The sequence below is a fragment of the Lynx rufus genome, unplaced genomic scaffold (assembly GCF_022079265.1).
Source record: "Lynx rufus isolate CCGP_SWC_20201006 ecotype Redwood Valley unplaced genomic scaffold, mLynRuf1.p SCAF_2, whole genome shotgun sequence".
NCBI lineage: Eukaryota > Metazoa > Chordata > Mammalia > Carnivora > Felidae > Lynx > Lynx rufus.
Genome location: NW_025814834.1, coordinates 178584416 through 178610036, shown reverse-complemented (window position 1 = coordinate 178610036; position 25621 = coordinate 178584416). Strand labels below are relative to the sequence as shown.

At 51.0% G+C, this 25621-nt stretch overlaps 1 protein-coding gene across 3 annotated transcripts in view; it reads right to left on the bottom strand.

Annotated features, from left to right (window-relative positions):
- SSBP3 (single stranded DNA binding protein 3) overlaps positions 1-25621 on the bottom strand; it is a 164064-nt gene that overhangs the window by 96823 nt on the left and 41620 nt on the right. The window lies entirely within an intron of this gene.

Here is a 25621-nt window from a genome sequence, read left to right as displayed (position 1 = left end):
AGTCAAGGGGAACTTGACATTTGGAATGCTAACTGCAAATAATCCCACACCAAGGACAGGGCTGGCATGCTGCAGTGTCAGCATGTGGTTCGCAAGGATGGTGGGGACACTCCGAGACACTCCAGCTATCTGCAGAGGGTCCCCAGAAGCCAGATGTCGTGTCAGGCCCCTTGGCCATCTGCAGGAGGACCACGCAGAACCGTCAGCTACCCCAGGGGCAGGACTGCACTGTATTCACTGGCCTCCTCAACACCCCTCCCAGGGCGTGGTGGTAGAGAGGCTCTGCTGGATGCTCGGTTGGCAGAAACTACGTCACACACTTGAACGCATATAAACAGTGGAAGCGGAAAGGACAAGGAACCAGTACTCTTGCAAGGTCTAGATGTGAGCCCCTGCTCTGAAGTAGCCCTGACATGCCGGGCTGCCTCCAGCTAAGTGCTCTGCTCTGTATACTTCCATTCTCCAACAGATCCCACAGTCGGTCTTCACGGAGGGATCACCAGCAGCCTTGTCACCCCCAGGCCACATGCCTCAATCAGCAGGATACGCAGGTAGACCAGATGCCCGATCGCATGACACACGCTCGGGCTTGGTGCACACGCCGGGGCGCAGACTTTGGGGAACCATTTGTTTTAACGCCTTCTATGCAATAACCCACTCTGGTCTGCCCTTTTAGCAGGAAGAGGTGCCGGAAGTGCCAAGAGGCCCGGAGAGGCAGAGACTTCAAGGGCAGGCTTTGTGTGGCTGACCTCCCATCTCTGACCTCTGAAGCAACAAGGGCTTGGCTGACACACGGCATTTTTTTCTCAAACTTTTCAAAGACCGCGCGCCCTTTGGGTATAAAAATAAAATCCCAGGACCTCAACTGGGTAATAAAATAAGATACAATGACTATAACTACTCATAATATCATGTATGTATACAAATGAAGCCCTGTGGCAAATAAAACCAAAATACATACTTGGAACCTCTTGTCCCCCGATTCATTAAGTCAACTCCTACAACTCAAATGCATCCTCCAGGAAGCTGCCTCCAACATCCCCTGATCCCAGTGCCCCTCTTCCATGTTCCCACGCCTGGGCCCCTTCTAAGACAATGCAGTACCTACAATAAAGCCCAACATATATGTGTGGCTTGCATAGGCCAAATTCAGGGTTTCCTTTCCATTTCCCCAACTAGACCATGAAATCCTTGAGGGGTAATACAGCTGACCCTTCAACAGCACGGGTTTGAACTGCACAGGTCCACTTATTACATAGATTTCTTACAGCACAGTACCATAAATATATTTTCTCTTCCTTATGGTTTTTCTTAGTAACATTCCCTTTTCTTAGCTCACTTTATTATAAAGTACAGTATATAATACACATAACATACAAAACACGCATTAATCAACTGTTCATGCTACCTATTAGGCGTCCAGTCAACAGTAATAAGCTATGAGTAGTTAAGTTTGGGGGGAGTCAAAAGTTACACATGGATTTTCCATTGGGTAGGGGCTGCCCAGCGCCTTTAACCCCTGCACTGTTCAAAGGTCAACGTCACTTTGCAAGTACCTGGGAAAAGATCTGGCATGTATCTCAAACTGAAAACCCATCTGTTGAATACAATAAGGGAGTGGATGAGGGAGTGGATGGGGACCTGGTTCCTTGCGTCTGAAGAGCCCTGGAAAATCTAAGCCCTGATAATAAGACAACTCTGACCTATCCAGGGGAACTGTACGGTCACTTTAGGTCCCTCTGCTTTAGACAAATATATAAACCCAAGGGGTATGAGCTTGAATTTCCATACAGACCAAGGCAGCAAAGGGAGTTCTCTCTTCCCGGCTGAGGCTAAACAGGGACCCAACCACAAACATCCAGTAATGCTGAACATGACGTGAACGATATAAAAATAGCTGCTGTATCTCTTGCCCCCACCCTTCTCCTCAGCAACACAAAGGGCAGGACAAAGTGACACCCCTAACAAGCCTTAGCTTGTTCCAGCACGGACAGCCCCAGCCTCCTACATCTGGACCAGCTGCTGTGAGCCAACAGGGGATTCCAAATTACATTTTAATTACCATAATTTTTCACAGGTACCTGAAACCACACCGTGACAACAGTGCGAGAAATCCCCTATTGTGATGCGTAAGGTCTGGGGTACCAGTGAGTCTTCCGCGTGGAGGCACCTTTTCTCCCATGCCCTTCATTTCATGGGGCACTTTACAGTTTGCAGAATGCTTCCAGAGACTTTCACTCTCCCACAGGCTCTAGAGGGTTTAATACCAGTCTCTAAAGTATGGTACCCTCTACAGAGACCTTGTTGTTTTTTGGTTTTTTTTTAAGGGAAATTGGGGACTGGGGGTGCGATTCTTCTCCCACAGGGTTGCTACAAGAACATTAAAGATCAAATGGAAAGCATAGTGGAGATTTTTTTTAAAGAGAAAGCACCGTTAGGATAATTCATGCTGGGCCAATAGTGGGTGCTTAACAGCCACATGCCCAGTGTAGACATGTCTATACAGCTAGCAGTGCAGAGAGTGAGCTCTGGAATTAATCTGCCCACAGCTGAATCCAAGCTTTGCAACATTTTTGCTGTGGGATCTCGGGAAAGTTAATTAACCTTTCTGGGCCTCCATTTCATCAACTGCAAAATAAGGATGAGAGCAAAAATCACTTCCCAGGGTCACTATGAGTCCAGGGACATAAATGCCAAGTAAGGTACTTAGCAGAGTGCCCAGCGCTAGCACATAGTAAGTACTCGATTTTATGTATGTTCGTATGTACGTATGTATGTGTCGCTGGGGGAGAGAGGAATTAAAGTGCCTTAAAAAGAGGGAAAGGCTGGGGCGCCTGGGTGGCGCAGTCGGTTAAGCGTCCGACTTCAGCCAGGTCACGATCTCGCGGTCCGTGAGTTCAAGCCCCGCGTCGGGCTCTGTGCTGACGGCTCAGAGCCTGGAGCCTGTTTCCGATTCTGTGTCTCCCTCTCTCTCTGCCCCTCCCCCGTTCATGCTCTGTCTCTCTCTGTCCCAAAAATAAATAAACGTTGAAAAAAAAAAAAAAAAAAAAAGAGGGAAAGGCAAAATGTCCGGTTTGGCATTTAGCTCCCCGTTCAGGCAGACACTGCAACTGAATTCTGGAAGGGAGGGTGCTGTGCGCAGCAGGACCCCCATGGCTTGCCTGCTCCAGGGCTATCTTAAGGCTTCCCTCTTTCTCCCCCTACCTAGAGGATAAGCACCTTCACGGAAGGAACTGTGTCCTGTTGTGTTTTGGTTAGCCCTCGGGTCCCTAACATGTGACTCGTGTAAAACTTCTGCTCAGTCAATATTTACAAAATTAATTGAACAAATTAATTTATCTCTCCTGCCTCTGTGCATTCCAGATTATCGGAAAGAAGCAGGCTGCACAAAGAAAGCCCTCTAAAGGGGCTTGTCTCTTTTCAGCGGCAGTAATATTTGCAAAGGGAGTTGGCGTCCCCATGCATGCCGGGGCACCAGCCCACCGGCACGGCTGTTTGCTGCTGCAGAGAAGCAGAGGCACTTCCTCACGGAGGCCCTGTGGGCTCTGTTCTCAGGGAGGGTGAGCAGCCTCAAATCCCCCTCACCCATCCTCCCCACCCGTCCCCAAAACTGTGGGCGGCCCCACGCCTGCTGAGGGGCAGCTAGGAGGGGGAAACAGAGGGGCAAGCGGCTCCCACTGAAACCCCAAAAGAAAGCCCACAGGCAGTGAGGAGCAAGCGCACGTTTTATTTTTAGCCACAAATGATGGAAAGTTACTCCCAGAATGGTGCAAATTCTGCCTCATCACCCTCCGTCCCTCTCTCCGGGAGGCCCGGGGGAGAGAAATTTCTGCAGCTCTTGCAGAGGTGAAGAGGGAGAACACAAACACAGGTGACACCCAGTGGGGGAGAAAGGTGGTCCCTGTGAGCCACCAGTCCCCCCAGCACAGATGGCTGGAAGCAATGGAGGCTCCTGTAAGTCGCTAAGCCTCCACTGGCTATGGCAGCAGGCAGGGTCTGCACTGGAGCCAATCTGAGAACTGGGCCGTCACCAGTCCCCCTCCCCTTGCTGGGAGGCAAGGGGATGTGCAATCAGAAAGACCAGAGTTCTGGTGCCACCTCTGCTGTGTTCTGAAACAAGCAACCAAGTTCACGGAGTCTCCACTTCCTCTTCCACACGTGGTGCCTCCCCAACAGAGCCACTACAGGGAGCAAAGGAAACAATGCCTGCGCACTAGGCACTTGGCACCTGAGTAACTGTGTTTTAACTATTAAACTAAGGTGTTCAAAGGCTCTGCCGTGTGGTCTTGGCCAAGTCCTTTCTGTTCTCTGGGCTCCGTGTCTTTCCACCCACTAAGGAAACGGGTTCACCGGGACAGCCTTCCAAACAGGCCAGATCTGGATGCTGTGTACCTTGGCCTATGGGGCTGCAGGCAGAAGTCTCCCTGTTTCAAGTGTTAGGAGCTCCATTCCGAAACCATATCCTGACCTCAAAGTGGGCCCATGCCTCTAGAAACATTAGGAACTCGCAGTGAATTCTGATCTCAAATGTTTATTCCCTCCACCCTCACCCAAAATGCATCCATGGGCCAAAGAGAATAGACCCTGAGCTACCCTCTATCCATTCCACAAGGATTTACTACTCCTTTTAGAGTGCTGTGCTGGACAATGAATATTTAGCAAACAGGACAGACCAGTCCCCGCCTTCCCCAAGCTTAATTGCTAAATGCTGTAAAAGTTAATTCTTTTATTATGCTTGTGGTCAGAACTACAAAAGAGAAGTACTGAGAGCCTTGGGGGTCTATACCAGGAGGCCTGACCGACAGAGAATCAGGAAGTGCCCTTGGGGCAGGTGCTAACCTGGAGAAGGGGGCAGGGGGGTTAAAGCAAGGGAGGGACACACCTTCTAGGCAGAGAAGGGCCTGTGCAAAGGCACTTGGGGGGAAACGAAGAGAAAACCAGTGCGGCTTGAGGGAGAAAAAAAGAGACCAAAGTGCCCCAAACTGGGGCTGGCAAGGCAGGTTTTCATATATGGATTACCACCACACTCCATGTGAGGCCCCCTCCACCCTCCCCCACCCCCAGAGGGGTTTTCTGGAACCTCTGGTTTTAGGTAAAGTTTCCCTGCACAGCTGAGCCAGGGAAATGTAGATAACCTGGGCACAGTACAGCAGGACAACGTTGGTTCAGAATCCAGGCCCCGCATCCTGGCCTGTAGCTGGCACACCTCCGTCAAGAAGGACCCTCCTCAAGCACACTTTTAGTTTTTCTAAGGTTCCCTGCCTCCCACTCCCACTTGTTTTGCTTGCCTTATTTTTATTTATTTATTTTGAAACTGGGGCCTGCTTACGGTCAAGTTAATGCATTTTTAAAAAGAAAGCCTCGAATGTGCTGCGGCCCTCCCTCAGAGGAGATGGGTGGATCGATAGCCCTCTCAGCCCTCTCCGCGCTCCGCCTCCACCGGCAGGGTGGGGGCGCCAGGCCTCCCCTCCCTGCCCTCACTCCTCCAGCTTCCAAGCCAGGTCTCCCACACCCTGCCCCTGCACCACCCGCACAGCTACGACCCAGGAAACAGAGACTCAAGGAAGGGAGAGGACAACAGTCTAAAGACTTCTAAGTTCCAGTGTCAGCGCTGCCTTGAAATCCTGGCGACTTCACCTTCTCTCTCTGTTTTGCTGAACTAAAACGTGGGAATCCACCTAAAAACTGAGGGAAGTCATGGGGAAAGGGATGCGGTATGCTGCTGAGCAGGACACTCCAAGGACCCCCCCATCCTGTCTCTCAGGTCCCCCAAGCAGGCAGGCTGTGCCTCCCTGCTGTCACAGACCGTCCTAGCCCACCTCCCCTCCCCCACTGGTGAGCTGCTTGGAGCTCCCTCAAGTGAAAACCCTCCCGATGATGCCTGCCTGCCGACAGATGGGAAGTCCTAAAATACAGCGTATGGATCATGTTTCGTGACTAGCAAAACACGCCAGCCGGGACACTTTGAGAACCCGGCCGGTTTTCAGGAACAGGATTTTACACATTTCCCAGGAGTGGCGGATCTGTGCTCGCCTCCACCCACCCGCAAGGTCTGGAGCCCCGCTCCTGCACAAGGAGATACTTAGGACAGGTGGAGACCTGTAGGGGAGGGGAAGCCCCACAACCAACAGGTTAGCTGTGCCCTACCCCCCTGTGGCTTTTAGTATTGTTATTACCGTTTATTGAGCACCTACTGCATTCCTTTGCTGCAGATCAGGTGTTTGGCAGGGGCTCTAAAGCCACACTGCTTGAGTTGCAATCCTGACCCTTCCTAAACTCCATGACCCTGGGCTCATCATTTCACCTGTCTGAGCTTAAGTTTTCTCATCTGTGAAATGCAGCTGGCAGCACGTTGCCCTCGCTGGGTCATGGTGAGGAGTGGGTGAACAACTTAAGGTGCGCTATTAACAACTGAAGTCACCATCACCACAGCAGGACCATCAGGTAGCTATCACTGCTCCCACCCTACAGGAGACAAAATGGATACCACAAGGCCACTGGGGACACTCAGTGGCAGAGGGGCAGGTCTCTCTCTGAAGGGCTACACAAAGGGCCTACAAACCCCTGGACTTATAACGCATAGTTATTTGTACATGTGAATGTGCAGTGTTTGGATAGGACGGCGATCTCCTCAGCCTCGCGGGGATATGTGGGCCCGTGAAGGTTAAAGCCGTGCTCCATACTGGACATACACGAGGTTCTCCCTGGCAGAGCAGTTCTGGACACCAGTAGGATTTGGAGCAAGGATCATACCCCATTCCCCTCTCCCCAAGAAGAAATCGGTTCTTGGGAACATCAGTTTCAAAGAGCTCTCGCTGGAGGAAGGAGTGCCACAGGCAGTTAACTGTGTGGGCAAGCCTCCTGGAAGGGAAACCACACACTACACGGGTTCTAGAATCTAAGAGGACGTGCAACTTGGCAAACCGAGGCAGGTGGTCTGGGTTCCCAAAGGCTCTGAGAAAACCAGAGGGGAAGAAGGGAGACGGCAGCACAGAGCCAGGCACCAGGCAGCTGGGGAAGCACAGGTGAGGAGGGTGCGGTAGCCAGGAGGCACCTACGGCTGGATGGCTGGGCTCAATCAGCAATGTGGACTGCTATTATCCCACTGCCCTTGACCTCCTATGGGCAAGGGACATGTTTAGAAACTAAGTCATACCAACAAAACAGAAATCAGGGTATTAACAATATTAATTTTTTGGATAGCAGAAGTGCCAGAGTTCTGTCTCTGTCATCCACGACACTGCTTGGAAATAAGACATGAAACTAATCTACTCACAAAACTACCTGTGTAAAGCACATGATCAGTCTCAGCATAATGAATATTTGTACTTCTGCAAAAGTAGACTCTTGAAGGCCCCCTCTGGGAATGGGTGATCCAAGGCCACTCCCAGGAAAGCTATCATTCTGGAGACAGAGTGAGGAGATTAAAGTATGTCCACAATACTTCCTTGGATCCCTTGTGGTTTGGTCATTTAGGGATGTACCACTGTCCTCTCTGTAACGACTGACAGAAAGGGTGGTGAATCTTCTGGACTCAACATGTTCTGTATCTTCAGAGGGGTGAAGGCCTTGTAAGAGGTGAAATCATTGGAGGAAATGCCTAATTAATTTTCTTTTCTTTTTTTTTGGGGGGGGGGAGGCGACAGAGAGGAGGGATGGCAGAGAGAACAAAGTCCGCCCGCTGCGTAAGCCCTTGACGCCTGCAGACAGCGCTCTGAAGCCTACAGGCGCGTGGTTGTAAATTTCATCTGGCGTGTGTGGTTTTCAGTCGCAGCATTTTGAGGATACATATAATCCTGACTTCCTATTTACATTACATTGGTTTTCACCAACACAATAGCTACAAATGCTTTTTGCTCCACTCTTGTCATCTGTGTGGAAATCCTTCTCAGACAGGGAGACTGTAAAGTCGTGGGAAGAATTCTCATGCGTGGCGAGCAGACTGATCTCAGGTCTCTCTGCTCCTACAGGAAACTTCTGGGAAGGATGAAAAAGGGCTGGCCCAATCCATTAGACACTACCCACCTGGCTTCATGTTTATCCACAACAAAATACAGAAGCCCCTATTTTTAAAAAAAAATCTCTAATGACATTACAGTGTTTTGCTCTTCCAATAACACAGCTCCAAGCCTTCCTGGAACAGACACCAAGAAGCACATTTCTCACTTGCAAGGAAGAAACTAAGGCACTTAAACAACCTCCATATCCAGAGGTTCCCAACCACCTTCCCCATCACCTTCATCCCGAGGGCAGGGAGAGTAAATCCTGGCTCGATCCAGGTGGCCTCAAAATTAATAGGGCAGGAAGAAAAAGCCCGTCTGTATTTCTAAGGTCATGACTGAAGTACTTGCAAGTACCTTTCCTCCAAGTTTCTTCTAAAAACCCTGGTCTCCATAGAAGCTTCTCACTGTGAAGGCCAGGCAGTGTCTCACCCCTGTGCAAGGGGGGGCAAGCCCAGAACACAGCACACACAAGATTCCTAACATAAATGTACCTGACTGAAATTACAGAATTGATTAGGATCTTTGAGGCCCCTTAAAACAAGAAGTTGAACACACTCTGCATTTAGGGTCAGCACCGTCACCCTGTGTTGTAGGTTGAACGTGTCCCTCTACAAGTCCTAACTCCAGTACCTGTAAATGTGACCTTATTTGGAAACAGGTCTTTTGAAGATGCAATAAAGGTAAGATGAGGTCATGGTGGATTCGGGTGGGACCTAACCTATGACTGGTGTCGTAAAATAAGAGCAATTTCAGCACAAAGGACACACAGGGAGACTGCCATGTGACGACAGAGGCAGAGCCTCATTCAAGCCAAGGAATGCCAAGGGCTGCCAGCAATGCCAGAAGGTAAGAGAAAGGCACAGACAGAACAGATCCTCTTCTGGGGCCTTCAGGGGGAACACGGCCCTGCCGACACCTTGATTTCAAACTTCAAGTCTCCAGAACTGAGAAATAATAAATTTCTCTTGTTTAAAGGCAACCCGTTTGTGGTAGTCTATTACTGCAGTCCGGGAAACGAATCCATCCTGAATCTTTCCAACCCTCCAATCACCAACTACGCTCTCACCCACCCCATTCCTCCTTCTCTGCACCGCTGCCCATGCAGTGTCGCGTGACCCACCTTGACATCCGTGCAAGCACTCTTGACTTTCTACCATCCTCTGGCACAGGTCAGAGTCCCCATCCCCAGCTGGGTCACAGTGACACAAGGTCATCTTTACTGGGTGGTGGACTGTACCCCTTGGCCTGCCAACTGAGCACAGCCAAGTAGAGTCTGAGGCAATGCACAAGGTGTTGGGAAATACAGAGATGTAGGGAAGCAGGTGGAAGGTGGCTGGAAATTAAGAGAGTTGGCCGAGAGAGGTAGAGAAAAGGAGAAAGTTCACAAAGGATCCTGAAGGTCCAGGGCACAAACAAGAGGCAAAGAAAGTAGACCTCATCTGCCCTGCCTGCCATGGCCAGCCACGTGCTTGTAACTCTCTCCTCCACCAACTTGACGCCTGCCTGGAACTTTACTTCAACCGCCTGCCAAGCAGGTTAACACCCAGATTGCTGACTACCCACACAGCTGTTGCACTTTGAGCTTCTGCAAAGAGAAAGCCAACCCACTCCCATCCAGAGGCTGGGCTTTATTTTTTGGGGATTTTCAATACCTAGAACTTGGTGTGATCAAGTCAACATAGGATGGCCAAATGCTGGCCAGGCAGACCAAATGAGGTTAAAGGTTGCACCTGTTGCCTCACCTTTGCTAACTTTAAGGAGAATCACCTAGAGTCCTGGGGCATAAGGGCAGGTGGATCCCAGTCTCACTCCCCTCCTACAGTCACAGCTCAGATGGCAGCACCAATGCACCTCAAGCAGCAAGCCAGGGGACGGACAGCGGTAGCCGGGAAAGTTGAGTAGCCGCTAAATCTCACTTGCACCTCTATGAAACCACCAGAAACAAAGGAATCCTCCGGCAGGGGCAGTGATGATGGTGATACACATCTAGCTGGTTACAGACCACACCAGGACCTTGTAATATAATCTTCCTAAGCTCTGGTGCTCACACTTGAAGCAAATCCACAGAAGGAAGCCGGCCTCAAGTGACAGGTACGGCTCTGGACAAGCAGCCTGAGACATTATCTTGTTGAGAACCTCGGCTGGGCTAGAGACCCAGCTCCACTGCCTGCAAGCCGTATGCCACACATCCAGCCAAAAAGATTTACTGAGCACCTGCTATGTGCTCTCAGTGGCCTCACTTGCAAATTTAGAGCGACAATACCTGCCTTAATGAAGCTCTTCTGAGGACAGAGCATGACGACAAATATAGAATGCCTGGCACAGTGTTGGGCATATTAAAAAGAGCCACGGTGAAAGAAGAGATCAGAGTTCTTATTTATTAGGGTCCTATTTTCCAAATCAGAGCTTGAGACCCAAGGTCTACAGCAATGCCATCCCATAGTATGTCAGCGCTAAAGGACAGGCACAGTTATCATCTGTGCTATTTATTCCCTCCCAGCACCTGGGCACACGGTTAGCACCTGAGCACACGTGTGCTGGGCACACAGTTAGCACTCAAATGTCATATGAACAAAACTGCCAGACATCCTAAGGCACCCAATGTTGGATGCAAGGCTATCAAAATGGTCCTGACACACTAAACGAAAGGACAGAATCTGAGGTTATAAACAATCCTGCCCCCCCCCCTCCTCTGCCCCTCCACCAGGCAATGAAAGGGCCACAGGCTCCCGGCAAATGAAACCAAATTAAAAGAGGAAGCCAGCAGGGAGCCGCCTGTGGTTTCAGCCTCAGAGAAGCAAGCTGGCTTGTCTGGAAGCAAACGGGTAAAGGATTAGTGACACCTTAGTTGTCACTGAGGGCTGGGGGGTGTCATCAGACGAGATGGGTAGCCAATGAGGAAACAGGTGTGGAAGGGCCAGAAAAACATATCACAATCATTGTTTTTGCGGTTGTCTTTTTCAAGAGATGGCTCCCACTTTGGTCAGGACTTACAACACTGTCCCTTTTTTTTAACCTCCCTCCCTTCTACCCATTTCCACTTCAGGTTCAAGCACCCTGGCAACTGCCCTGAAACTCACAACCCAAGTTGCTGGTCCATCACCCACCCGGGGTCCCTCCAGCCATGACTGTTGGCCGTCACTCCAACTCTCCTGCCCCAGATTACACCTCATCGAACCCAAAACCCAGGGTACTGACCTGGACGCCTTTACCATTTAACCTCTAAGGGCCGAGCCTTACCTGCCACTCCCAACCTAGGACTAGTAAGACCCACTAAGATCTAGGACTCGGGGCACCCGTGTGGAAAGGTAGGACAGCAGAGGGACAGTTGGAAGACGCGGGGATCCGAAGGCCAAACCACTGCGTTCCCGTGTGACTGGAGGGGCAAGCTGTTTCTGTTCCCCGAGCTCCAGTTCTGCCATCCGCAGAAACTGGCACACGGTAATAACAGTACCTCCCAACTGGGCTGTGGGGAGGGCTAAAAGAAAGAACAAGGAAGGGCATGCTGCCGAATGGTTGGTTCTCTTTCAGAGGGAGCTACAAATGCTGTCACTAGGTACTCTGGTCTTCCCTTTCTCACCACTGAAGAATGGACCAGAGTACACGCTCGAAAAGCGGGCCAAGCGCAAGGCAGCCCTCGCAGGGCAGAAGAGGTCCCGTTTTTCTCAAGTGATTAACAGGTCCAAGAAAGGCTGCAGCGCGATTTACAAGGGCCACAGCCAAGAGAGATTTATAGGCGTATGGCCTTCGGATGGTTTTCTAAGACTGCACATCCTCGTTTGGCTGAGGATCTCAGCAGCAAGTAATTTTCTAATTGATTCATTAGCACTCCAATCAACTACTACTTTAGACACAAAGGGCCCTGCTTGGGTCTGAATGCCTGAGCCAGGGATGCTGGCTGAATGGACCACTCCCGCTCCTGGGTTAGCTCTGCCCAGGAACTGTGAAGAGAAGTCCCACACGGAGGCCCTCCAGAAACCATACCTACACGGAAACAGAAACAGAGCCTACGCAGCTTCTTAACTGTTATTTTTCGTAATGAGGATTTTGTGACTAGAACGTGATAATGCAAAAATGCTAAGTGGAAAAAAAAAAAAAAAAAAAAAAAGAAGAGCCTGAAAGGAAATACTCCCCCCACCCCCACCCAACCACCACCACCACCACCAAAAGAAGTTAGCACAAAGTTCGTTTTGGTGGTGGAATGATGGGGTGACTTTTTCTTCCTTCTACTTTTCAAAATGAGCACGTACAGGACATATAATTCCTTCGGTTTTCTCACGTGTAAAGCTACAGCAATTACACCCAATTCCCAGTTACCGTAAGGATGAAATTACATTATGTATGAATAAGCAGTGCCCAAGAGCTGTGGGCACCGGGCAGGGTGGGCACTGGACAGCAGTGCCCAAGAGCTGTGGGCCAGGCTTACCCACCCGCTCAGCGACTAGGAGGCCAACCCGCCTCTCAGGCCAAAAATCAAAGTTACACTCAGGGAGGTTATAAATTACTCCTGTCACATGCGAACTGTTGAAGCCACAAATGCTAAAAATTCACAGATCTCAAGGGTAAGGCTGTGAGAATTTAAATATAAATTAAGCTTTAAAAACAATCTTCCTTCATTGTTCCATATTCCTCTGGCATGTGGGATATTCGTTTAAGACAAGGTTCCCCAACAGATCAACCGAACAGGGAGGAACTTCCAGCAGATACCGTAGGGGAACGGTGAGAAACTTCGCTGGGTCCTCATGAGATTCAGGGCCCGCCTGCTGCCTGTACCCCGAGCTGGAGAGAAGTTCTCGAACGTAACGTGGCATTCTGGGAAGACTCCTGACTCACCCGAGGCTGGATCAGCACTCTCAACCCACTCAAGCAGACAGCCAGCCACCTACCCATCCACCCATCCAAACGGCTCTAAGTTCATTCTCCATAAGGAACTCCCAAGAAGCAGTGGGAACTCTGGGCAAACTAACAGGCCTCCTTATTATGAAAGATAAAACGTATCAAGCACCCTCAGTCTGCACAGCTTTGGGCCAGACGGGGCTCAAGGTACATAAAAGGACCAAAGGCCTTAGTTTCCTCATCAAGACGCACAAGTTCAGAACTAGCACGGGACACTTTAGGAAGCTTGAAGGAAATGGATTCAAGTCCTACTTCACCTAGGAAGGACTAACTTGTTACTCCAGGAAGTGGCATTCTCCAGAGAAGCCAAATGGATCCAAACTTCTCGGGCTGGCAGGTACGGAGGCTTCCTCAAGTGACATCATGAAAAGGAGTCAAACTTTTCCACAAGATATCCTGAGGGAAGCTTTGTCAGAAACCCCCCTCCACTTCCCGTGAGGCTTCATCTCCAAACCCCCACCTGCCTTCCCCTCACCTCCCACTCCCACCCTCCAGAGAAGGAAGTGATCCATTTTGTGTCTTATTATGGCAACATGAACACAACAAGGCAAATGTAAGATGTGGGCGGCTATCCTGGGAGTCTCACCTGGCTAGGCCCTGCAGCAGGAAGCCGCTGCATTTCAGTCATCTTTTTGACCATCAAGGACCTACCATGACTGGCCCTGTACTCACTACTATTACTCTTAACAGAAATGCATAGACAACGCAAAACTGGAGAACTCAAGCAACTGCTTTAAAATTTCAATATGACAGTGGGGGGAGAGGGGGACACCTGGGTGGCTCAGTCGGTTGAGCATCCAACTTCGACTCCGGTGATGATCTCAGTGTTCGTGGGTTCAAGCCCCGCTTCAGGCTCTGTGCTGACAGCTCGGAGCCTGGAGCCTGCTTCGGATTCTGTGTCTCCCTCTCTCTCTGCCCTTCCCCTGCTTGTGCTCTGTCTCTCAAAAATAAACAAACATTGGGGCACCTGGGTGGCTCAGTCAGTTAAACGTCTAGCTTCGGCTCAGGTCATGATCTCGAAGCTCGTGAGTTCGAGCCCTGCATTGGGCTCTGTGCTGACAGCTCAGAGGCTGAAGCCTGCTTCAGATTCCGTGTCTCCCTCTCTCTCTGCTCTTCCCCAGCTCACGCTTTCTCTCTCTCTCTCAAAATAAACTCAAAAATAAACATTAAGGGGCGCCTGGGTGGCTCAGTCGGTTAAGCGTCCGACTTCGGCTCAGGTCATGATCTCACGGTCCGTGAGTACGAGCCCCGCATCGGGCTGTGCTGACAGCTCAGAGCCTGGAGCCTGCTTCCGATTCTGTGTCTCCCTCTCTCTCTGCCCCTCCCCCATTCATGCTCTGTCTCTCTCTGTCTCAAAAATAAACAAACATTAAAAAAAATTTTTAAAAATAAACATTAAAAAAAATTTTTTTAATTTCAATATGGGGGTAAATTCTTTGTTATTTTATCCTACTGTAAAACAGAGGATGGTGAATGATAGAAGAACCACAACAAGATCCATGAGGCTCAACTAAGATCCCCCATAACAAGCACAAAACCTACCCAACCCTGCAGAACGTAAGCAGATTCTGAGGGGCATGTCTCCTGAATAGCAACCCCAAGAACACAGGAGAAACTGGGGGGAGTGGGTCAGAGGGAGGAGCTGGGCCTCAGGAGCCGTGGGTTTCAGTGCTGGAACCTGACGGTCATGTGTCCTCAGGCAGTCATTCCATCCCCTGTGTGGCCCTTGGTTCCCTCATCTGTAAGGAAACCACTAAGGCTCCCCACATACCCCTGCCGTGGGGAAGGCAGGTCTCTGAGGGCCTAGGCCAACTCTGGAGTGAATACCGAGTTTGTTTTATTTATTTTGCATGTAAGGAGACTTTGGCTCTCTAATTAGAACAGGGCACATCTATTCTTTCCATGGAAATCAGGCAGGCCCACTGTGAGAGAAAGAACTTTGGGCCAAAATCTAAGCCAAAGTGGGAAGGAGCAAAATCACCTCTACTTTTTTTTTTTTTTAATTTTTTTTTTTCAACGTTTATTTATTTTTGGGACAGAGAGAGACAGAGCATGAACGGGGGAGGGGCAGAGAGAGAGGGAGACACAGAATCGGAAACAGGCTCCAGGCTCCGAGCCATCAGCCCAGAGCCCGACGTGGGGCTCGAACTCACGGACCGCGAGATTGTGACCTGGCTGAAGTCGGACGCTTAACCGACTGCGCCACCCAGGCGCCCCTCACCTCTACTTTTATATCCCAGAGGTCCCAGATATCTTCACCTGAACCCGCACGCCCCCACTCCACCCAGTGACTTACCCACTTATACACACACACACACACACCCATCGATCTACACAGACACACAGCCCAATCCCAGCAGCTTCAGCCTTGCAGATCTTTTCCTTCGGTGGTTCTGAGATGCTTCACTTACAAAGGCCCTGCGGACGTGCTAAATTCCCCCACTACCCCAAGCCAAGATCTCTCTGTGTAGGAAAAGTAGAGCTTGGGTATCCAAGTGAACCACAGGCAGAATCAGAACCCAATTCTGATTACCATCTCCAGAGTCCACGGAGGTCAGACCAAGGTGGGCAGGGTTCCGAGGCCCAAGATGTGGCCTGATCCCTGCCTCCCCCACACAGCAGCCCAAGGACAAGGGCTTAAAATGCATTAAAATGCACTGAATTGGGCAAAATTACACCCAAGCCCGATAAAAACTAGGCAAAACCCTCAAGCCACCTTCTACGTTATTGAAAAACCAACCTGAGGCCCGGAAGTACAGAGGGAACTTTGCCAAGATGCTGCTTCTACCCCCGGACATGGACCGAGGGACCTGACGGGTGGAATATGATGAAGTCAATTCTGGTGTTTTAGAGATGGGAGACTGTGGTGCAGAGGGGACCGACCACCCAAAGCACACGGGGACCAGAAGTTGAGCTGGTCCCACACAGGCTGCAGGTGGCACCTCTGTGCCCTCCCCAGAACACTCCCACATCCCAACACGGGCCATGCTGGCCAGCAACAGGTGAGTCTCTCATTCCACTGGCCCAACCGGATCCTCTGAACCAGAAAACCAAAGCCTGTGGCCAGTGCACCCTACCATCCATGGACTCTCCTGATCATGTAAGGGTGCCTGTCCCTCTGACATCTACAGTGCACTTCCCAATCTCCCAAATTCCCACCCACCAAGAACCACACATTCCGGCCCAACCTTCTCACACACGGGCCATACACACAGTGGATGGACAGGCCATCAAGGACCTGGCACAGTGGGGGCAAGTCCTCGTCTGGGATCCAGAAGCCCCAAGAGTGGATATGCCCTTGTCTCTGGTCCTCAGCTTCTCCATCTATGAAATGGGAACAGTGAACCTCCACAGCCACCCGCCAGGCCTTTAACACACAGACCTCGCTCTTTCAAAGAGAGGGACGACACCACCTAAAATTCCCTCACGAATCTCAGGCATGCTCAACCTCTCTAGAAGGAAGAAACTGAGGAAAGCAAGAAACCCACAAAGTCAACCCACTGGAACTCCCTGTGAACCGGGGCCCGAGCTAACACAGAACTCTACGCAGGACACGGTGCTTAGAAAAGCACGGCATCTACACATACCAATTACCAGGCCCATGGATTTCTGGGCAATCACAGCCAAGGCGAAAAGAGAAACAGAGCAGACCCCTCTGAGAAAGGTGTCCTCAATACAAGGTCACTCTAAAAGGAAGGCCCCTCGCAGACTGAGAGACCGGGAGCCTCTCTGGCCAGGACTGTGGTGTGAACTAGGAATTCTGTCCTATTTCTCTCTGCTCTGGGCACGGGGCTGGGAGCACAGGAGACGCGCAATGAATGTGTTGAACTGAACCGAATTTCTGGACCACATCCACCTGGAGGTAAGTAAAAGAAGAGGGAAAACCAAGTGTAGATATTGCCCTGGGGGGGGGGGGGTCTCCTCCCACCTTACACAGGGGCCCCAAAATTTAAAGAGGATTTTTGTCCAACTAAACAAGTTCCCTGAAAACCCTTCTAAAAAGCCAGTCCCTCTCAGGGCACTAAAAAACAGGATTCCGTTTACACGGTGGTGTTTTAAGAAGGCAGCTATTGTATGCAGGAAAGCGAACCTGAGCGCACACCCTTCTATCCACACCCCCCCCCTTTGTGCGAGGGGACAAGTCCCACGCTAGGGTTCCTGGAACCCAGCTCCCTCTCCTCCGCCCACCCTGCCTGGCCAGACCCCCATTAACGCACTGCTAGTGCCATCAACACTGTTGTTTTGGAATGTGCCAGTAATTCTAGTGGCAGGAACAGCAAGCTTTAAGCTCAGCAGAGAAACCAGCTGGAGAGGCAGCCTCATGAAATAATGAAATGCCAAACCAACCCCTACATCTTCTCCAGTCTCTCAGGTCACCTACCAGATTAGAAGGCCTGTTGCTACGGCAACCATATCTTGCAAGTGCCGGCTGAACTTCCCCATAATTTTTAACCCTTTAACTAGCTCGAGGAGGGTGGTGTACAGATGAGCCCAAACCGCGGAGAGTTGGCCGGCTCTGGCTCTGGCTCTGGCTCTGGCTCTGGTGGCGCTTTTACAAATTAAAGCAAGGACGGAGGCAAACAGCGGACGGGGGGAAGGGCGAAGGTCTCACTTAAGCAAACAGACAAAACAGCACACATCCACCTTCCCTTCCCACCGTCCTGCCACAAAACCACCGCGATGAGCGGCAGCACAGCAAACTTTTCAGGCACCTGGCAACTCGCGCGGAGCACAGGAGCCGGGGACAAGATGGGAATAAACAAAGGCAAGATGGGACCGTGCCTGCCCCTCCCGGCCAGGCTCCGTGCCCTCGCACTGCAGACTATTGCCGGGCCCTTCTGTGGTAAGCAGAAGGCGGACAGGAGCCAGGCGGAGGGGGACAGATGGCCAGGCAAGCACTGGCACTTTCCAGTTGTCTGATGGGCGCCTGCTGCCAAACAAGCTCCCACCTCCCCGCGGCGCACCCCCCCCCCACCATACACACACAGCTCCCGGAAACTGCGGTGCATATGCTCCAAGGGGAGCCAGAGCTCAGGGGGCTGACTCTTCCCGCCCCTGACCCCCCAACATCTGCAACTCATCGGAGATGCACAGGCAGAGGCCTCCACTCCCGCAACCGCCCAGACCGCTCCCTCCCTCCTTCCAGAGGGAGAGTCTCCCACCCACCCCCAGACACTGAACCCTCTTTGTGCTCAACGACCAGAGTTCAGGGGGTCCCTGAGGAATAAATCTTTAAGATGACTTTCCTCAGCCTCTTGGATTTGACAGGAGAAACTTCATAAAACCACGCAGGGGCAGAAAAACTCGGGCTGGGCTTCAGCACTGGGGGCGAGGCCCCCTCACCTCATGCCATACCTTCCGTGGGGGGAGACTTGGAGGAGAAAGGGAAAAGGGCCCATCGATGGGAGCACAGGAGGCCTGTGTGGTTTCCCCGAGGGCTGAGAAGGGGTCCCTGGATGGAAGGATGCAAGGAAGGGGGGCTGATTCCTCGAGAGAGCAAAGACAGAAGCGAAGGGGGGAGGAGGGAGGAGAGGAAGGGAAGAAAGCCAGGTACCCAGGACCCAAAGGACAGGCTGGGCAGCAGCAGGGGGTGGGAGGCACTGCCCACATCTCCCCAGAGTGCCTAACGCAACACCCCCGCCACCCCGCCAAAGCAGGCAAGGGGAAATTGAGGCCACTGTGCTGGGCACACACCACAGCCCCTCTCCTGACAGAAGGCTTTGGATTCACTTAGAAAGTTGGGCAGGGGAACTGGCAGGAGGGGGCAGGATGTGCAACATGGGGGTGGGCAGTGCTTCAGTAGTGTCAGTGCTTCAGTAGGGAGGGGGTTCCCAGGCACTGTACTGGCTCTATCGGGACAGAAAAAGGAGAAAATGCAACCCTGCCCACCCTGTCACCTCACCCCCGCCTCAAGCACTGCCCAGCCAGCCTGGCCACCTCCACCTCTCACCCCCACCGGGGGACACCTGGGAGGAAACCCAGTCCAGTGAATTAAAGCACTAATGTTCTCTTTGCCAAGTGATTAACGAAACGTACCACAAACGGCACGGCGCCCAGAGAGGAGTGAGGATTTTTATTATCATGCTCACCCGTCACCCAGGCCTTCTGCACGCACAGCAGCCGGTCAGTCAGGTTAAAGAGGAGCAGAAGAGCGGCCGTGGGGTGGGGGCGGCTAAGGGTAGGCCATATCCCCGGGAAGAGGAAGGGAGGGCACTCTAGCTTCGGCTAGAGTTTTATCACTGGGCAGCAAGCACTGGCCACCGTGATACCTGGGGGACACTTCCAGGAGCAGCCGGGAGGGGCCCTTCAAAGGAGGATGCTCCAAAGCCAAGGCAGTTGGGCAACCAGTGCTAACTTCCCCTACCATCTAGACATGGGGTCCTTATATTGGGGTCTCCTTCCCTAACCTACTCGAGGGCAGGGCTGTGACCACACCTTTATATCCCTCTGCAGGGTCCAGGATGGGGCAGGAGCTCCAAGAACACTTGGAAGATAAAAAGGAATCGGCTTTTTTCCATTTTAGCCCACAAGATGGGTAGGCTGCCACCAAGCTTATCCATTGTTTGGTTTCATCTATGCAAATCCTTTGGTTCCCTCAACAAATCCATGTCGAGCACTTTCTATATGTGCCAGGCACCAGGCACCATATATACAACCGTGAAAACTACTGCCCCTCAAGGAGCACCTCTTCCATGGCAACTATCCCCTGTACTCTGCTGGCTTTCCACCCGCCTTGTGCTCAGCAGGCCCTCGGTATCTGATGGCTACACCGGATCCTTGGATTCTCATTAGGTGTGCCCCTAACGCTTGGCCAGCCCACCAGCTCAGGTGGGACAGAGGAAAGCAAGGGCAGGGTATGAGGGTTTCTGTGCAAATCCCAGTACCTGTTGGCCAGGGCTGAGCAGCCAGAACCCTCACAGACAATTCAATTCTACAACCGGCAAACTAAAGACCCTTTCTCAGGAGCTGCAGCTCCAGACTCACTCCAGGGTGGGAGAGAGTACCAAGAAAAGATGCAAGAAGCCTTCCAGCTTAGCCTTCCAGCTAAGTTAGCCTTCCAGCTACAAAGGCTAACTTCACTTGCCGTGTGACAGGAGAATGGGGACAAGCTGACTTCTACCCTCTGGACCCCAGTATCCCCTGCTGGCGAACCAAGGGAGTTGTCCCGTCTAATCTCTGAAGACATTCGAATAAGCAACGTTAGAAGAGCAGCACCATCCTGGCTGGACAGGGGTTTTGAACAAAGAACCCAGCGAGGAGGATTCCAGGCAGAGTGGGCCTCCCGCTACGGAGTCCCCACCCACGCTCTCAACAACACAGGGAAATTCTACCCACAGCTCTGAATAATAATAGAAGTAACATTTAGGTAAGGTTGGGGATTAAGCTAAACCTCACATAAGAGGCAGGGATGTTGGCATTTGGAAGCAGGAAACAGGCCTGGGAACGCACTTAATACCTACCACAGAGCAAAGCGGATCGCGGCCAGCTCCTGACTCAAGAGCATCTTCGCCCCTGCCACACTTCTCCCTCTTGCCAACTCCAGACACTTCGAGGGTGCCGGGCCAAAGAGTGGGGCTGGAGGTCAGTTTTAGGAGCCACATTTTCAGAAGAACATTGGCAAACCAGAAGCCAGGAGAGAAGCCTTCCAAAACAGAACAGGAGCTATTTTAAATGGAAACCCACTGGTGCAGGTGGGGGAGTTTTATGGGAAGAATAGAGAACATGAATGAGTTGCTATAATTACCCCCCCCCAAGAAAGCTGTCATAAGGAAGAGGGAGTCTTTCTACTTAGTGGTGGTAATACCAAGAACAGACATTAATTCTAATTGTCTAAAACTGAAATGTGCCGCCCTGTCAGGTAGTGAGTTCCCCATCAATGAAGGGGAAGCAGACACTGGAAAGAAAACTTGGGCCAGGGAGTCTCAAGTTCAGAAGGGACTTTAGAGGTTATCAAATGGTAAGGTGCTGACGGGAAGAGAATGCAAAGGGGAGCATTCAGGCTGTGCATGTTTTAAAATGGCTTTTCCTGGGGCACCAAGGCGGCTCAGTCACTTGGGCATCCAACTCTTAATTTTAGCTCAGGTCATGGGATCAAGCCCCAAGTTGGGCTTTGTGCTGGGCGTAGAGTCTGCCTGAGATTCTCTCTCTCTCTCCCCCCACCCCCTCTGCCTCTGCCCGTCCCCTGCTCACGCTCTTTCTCTGTCTGTCTCTCTCATAAAATACCCTTTAGGGGTGTCTGGGTGGCTCAGTCTGTTAAACATCTAACTTCGATTCAGGTCATGATTTCACGGTTCGTGGGTTTGAGCCCCATGTGGGGCTCTGAGCTGTCAGCACAGAGCCTGCTTCACATGCTGTGTCTCCCTCTCTCTCTGTCCCTCCCCACTTGTGTGATCACTCTTTCTCTCTCTGTCTCAAAATTAAACAAACATTAAAAAATAAAATATCCTTGGGGCGCCTGGGTGGCTCAGTTGGTTGGGTGTCCGACTTCGGCTCAGGTCATGGTCTCACGGCTCGTGGGTTCGAGCCCCGCGTCAGGCTCTGTGCTGACAGCTCAGAGCCTGGAGTCTCTTTCAGATTCTGTGTCTCCCTCTCTCTCTGTCCCTCCCCACTTGTGTGAGCATGCTCTCTCTCTCTCCGTCTCAAAATTAAACAAACATTAAAAAATAAAATATCCTTAAAAATAAAAGAAATAATAAAATAGCTTTTCCTTAAAAAGGGGGGGTGGGGTGGGTAGGACTCCTAAGGGGACATGAACATGTTCTTCCTGCCCCTCACTAACCTGCAGAGGGTGTTTTATAAATACAAAGTCTCCCCAGACATCCTTGGTCAAATTCTTCCCCGCTGCAGAGGTCACTGTTTTTGTGGCCAAAGCTGCAGGTGGTGACTGAGAAGTTGGGTAAGTAAGGAAAACTCCATTATGTAAAAACTCAAATGCTTAGGATGCCTCTGTGGAGCAGACGATCAGAAAATGAGTCGGGGAACAGACCCCGTGTAAGAAACAAGGCAGGTAGGTATTCTCCGTTTTGGGGGGGGGGGGGGGGATGCCATGTTGGAATCGATCACCAACATTGCCCAATCTGGCATGCTGAGGGTAGAGGGCGGCCACAGAGATCAACATTCACCACCCATGCTGGGAAAATGTTCAGACCACAAATCGGTAATCACCATGAAGCCAGAGCTCGACCTCCTGCCACTGCTGGGTGTCAGTGAGAACTAAGTGTATTGTAACTGCTACTCCTTCAGGGCCTTGTTCACTTGCCGAATACAGAGGACCTAGAACAGTGCCCAGCACATAACATGTGCTCAAGAAATACTCGTAGAGGGGCGCCTGGGTGGCTCAGTCAGTTAAGCACCTGACTTTGGCTCAGATCATGATCTCATGGTTCGTGGGTTCGAGCCCCACATCGGGCTCTGTGCTGACAGCTCGGAGCCTGGAGCCTGCTTCAGATTCTGTGTCTCCCTGTCTCTCTCGGCCCCTCCCCTGCTTGGGCCACCCCTCTCAAAAATAAATAAACATTTTTTAAAAGTTCCTTGAAAGAAAGAAATTAGAAAGAAAGAAAGAAAGAAAGAAAGAAAGAAAGAAAGAAAGAAAGACAGACTGACTTGTAGAAAGAATGGGGATTTAAAACAAATGAGCAGACCAAGTATCTTTTCCCTTAGTTTTAGAGTCAATTGCATAACTTCTTTTCTCCCGCTGATTCACCTCTCTCCTTGTGTTCAGGCTCAAAATATTACACGAAAATTATTTTTGCATTCCTTGCATCTATGGTGGGATAAAGGAGCGGTCTAGAAGCTGAGGGTAGGAAGTTATGGCATGGGAATATGGAACCCTCAGTTTGAGCTCCACAAGGGTAGGAATTTTGGTCTGTTTTGTTCACTGCTTTCTCCCCAACGATGTGGTATAACAACACTGACACCAGGAATGCACTCAACAAACATCTAAAAAGCATCAGCAAACACATTCACTGTACTATCTTGGCAAGTCACTTCTCTCTATGGGGCATCTTTTCTCAGCTATAAAATAATAATGCCAGAGGGGCTCAGGGGTCCTCAGCCAGTTTTTACGGGTTCCCACATCTGTGATCCAGGTGAGCTGGCCACACAAATGGCTTTAATCAGAAGCCTGTCTGGGTCCCCCCAGGAGCTGCCACAAAGGAGGAAGCTAGGAGGCAGTGTGGTGCCATAGAAAGAGCACAGGCTTTAGAACCCATATGCTTAAATCCCAGCTCAAGCTCAGGACACAAGACTCAAGGGATGTCACTGAACCTCCTAGAGCCTCAACTTCCCCATGTGCAAGATGGAGAACCACACCAAGCTACCTCTTCAGATGGCAGTCTGGATTATATGATAACGCCCATAAAAGCACCTTGCAAGGGTTAAGGTTAGCCCAGAGTGAGGTTCCACAAACCCTCACTCACAGAAGGACCTCTGTCACTTCCAGTTCTACACTTTACGATGAACTTCTATCCTCAATGGGAGATGCCAATTCGGGACCAAAGTATAGTCAAGACCAATTCCCAAAATAACGTTATTTGAAGATTCACAATCTATAACTTGGCCTGTCCTGACTACAAAGATGTAAATGTTTAATCTTATGCCGTTCATTCAAGCTCTTTGCTCCCTTCACAGAAGACTAAACAGACGAAGGTTTGAAGAAGAGAGAGGGGAAATATTTGGAAAACTGAACACCCCTAAAAGGAAGACAAGAGCCTTTCTGAAGCTGCGATTCAACCCACACTGATGGCTGCAGTGGAATAAGCAGAGAAATGCTGCCCCCAATAGAGCAAGCCCTCCCAGACCTCAGACAGGAGGTAGGGAGCCTGCTTACCCTCCTCCCCACAGTAAAACAAGCAAGGCCGTAATCCGTGGTGTATATCAACACAATACCTATGAGCAGCACAAGTGACAGCCAAAATCAAGACAAGTGACCTTACTGGACATACGGGACACACTCAGGCCCTCCACACCACTAGGATACTGCCGGGCAATGTGCGTTATCATTAAAAGGTAAAAGACCTCATTTTTAACTCTCCCTGACAGGTAGGCGTGGCCAGCCTCCTGCCCTCCCACCCCCAGGGTCACCTCTCCCTCCTCGCTAAAATTAGGAGGCAACCAGAAGTTCTCCTGAGAAAAGACTGGGGACATATTTAAAAGAGCTCAGCAAAGAAGGGTTCACAGCCTAGCAAGTATTTGTCGGGTAGCTTCAGGAAATATTTAGAATGTACCCCTTTTCATTCCCAGTCTGACATCGCATTTGATTATCTTCACCCAGGTTTTGATTTCCACGGTTAGGACAAGCAGAGGAGACCACAGACCAACACATCCACACAAGTACCCTAGCAAGGGGAAGAACTCCACTTTCCTCACCAGTCATTCACTTCCTCACTCTGGACCATGAGCTCCCCAAGAGCATGCTGGGGGCTGCTGCCAACACTGTACCCCCGGACAATCCCCGGCACAAGTAACTGCTCAAGTAAGAGCAAACTTCCTCAGGGGGCGCCTGGACGGCTCAGTCGGGAGAGCATGCGACGCCTGATCTCGAGGTTATGGATTCGAGCCCCACCTTGGGTGTACCTACTTTAGTAGCCCAGTCGGTGAAAAGTCAGACTTTGGATTTCAGCTCAGGTCGTGATCTCACCATTCGTTGAGTTCAAGCCCCGCATCGGGATCCGTGCCGGCAGTACGGAACCTGCTCTGTCGCGGTTTCAAAGTAAATAAATTAAAAAAAACAAAAAAACAAAAAAAACTTTCCTCATGTATACTGAGTGGTGTCAGTCCACAGAGCAGGCTCTCCACTGACAGTCCTCTTGTCCCCCAAAATAGGCCTGGCAAAGGAAGGAGGTTGGGGGACACCAGGGATTGCTTTGCTCTGTGGAAAGACCAATTAGCTAATGAGTGGAGGAGGGGCATCTGGGCTGAGGCCCTCCTCAGGGCCACAGAGGGCGGCGAGTGAGGACTCCACCAGGTTGAAACCTCCAGCCCACCCCAGGCTCCTCCAGGAGGGCCCTACACAGGCATGGGCTCCTGCGACCCGGAGAAGGAAGTTATTCCACCAGGAAGGGTCACCCAATGGTACATTTCCCACCCCACGTGCTCCCGGCCTTGAAAGCTTCAGGAAATAGCAGGCCCCCAAATCTACCTTGTTTTTTTTTTTTTTTTTTCATAGACCAGGTAGTTGGTTTTATTTATTTAAGTCCTAGTTTATCTTCTTAAGCTGTCCAAACATTTGCCAGAGTATCTCAGCCACATGCTAGGCTGCCCTGGAGGTTAGTTCTGCTTTTAGTGGTGGATTTTTTCCCCCTTTCTCTCCCCCCTCCCCCCGATAACAGCAGAGCCTCACATTTATAAGAGCTGTGCGCTTCCCGGGAGTCACTAATCTGACTGGATGGGGGTGGTGGGCTAGAGTGACGGGTCTCAAAGTGCGTTTGCACAGCACACTCTTGTGTCACTCTGACTGCACACTTCCATGGGGAGTCTGGGAGAGTCGGAGGGGCATAACCCTCCCAGCCTCCACCGTAAGGATGCGCCACTTTCTGGAGGGCATTCTTGGTAAAGGGAGGCACCAGGCCTTAGGAAGCCCACTCTAGCACAGCACCCCTGAACCCCCAGATACTGTCTGCTGAGTCACATCTCAGTTCCACAGGAAAACGATAAAGACATTGGCTTGTCGTAGCCACATGAGATTTCCAATCCAGACTGCAAAGCTCTTCAATGGCACCCTG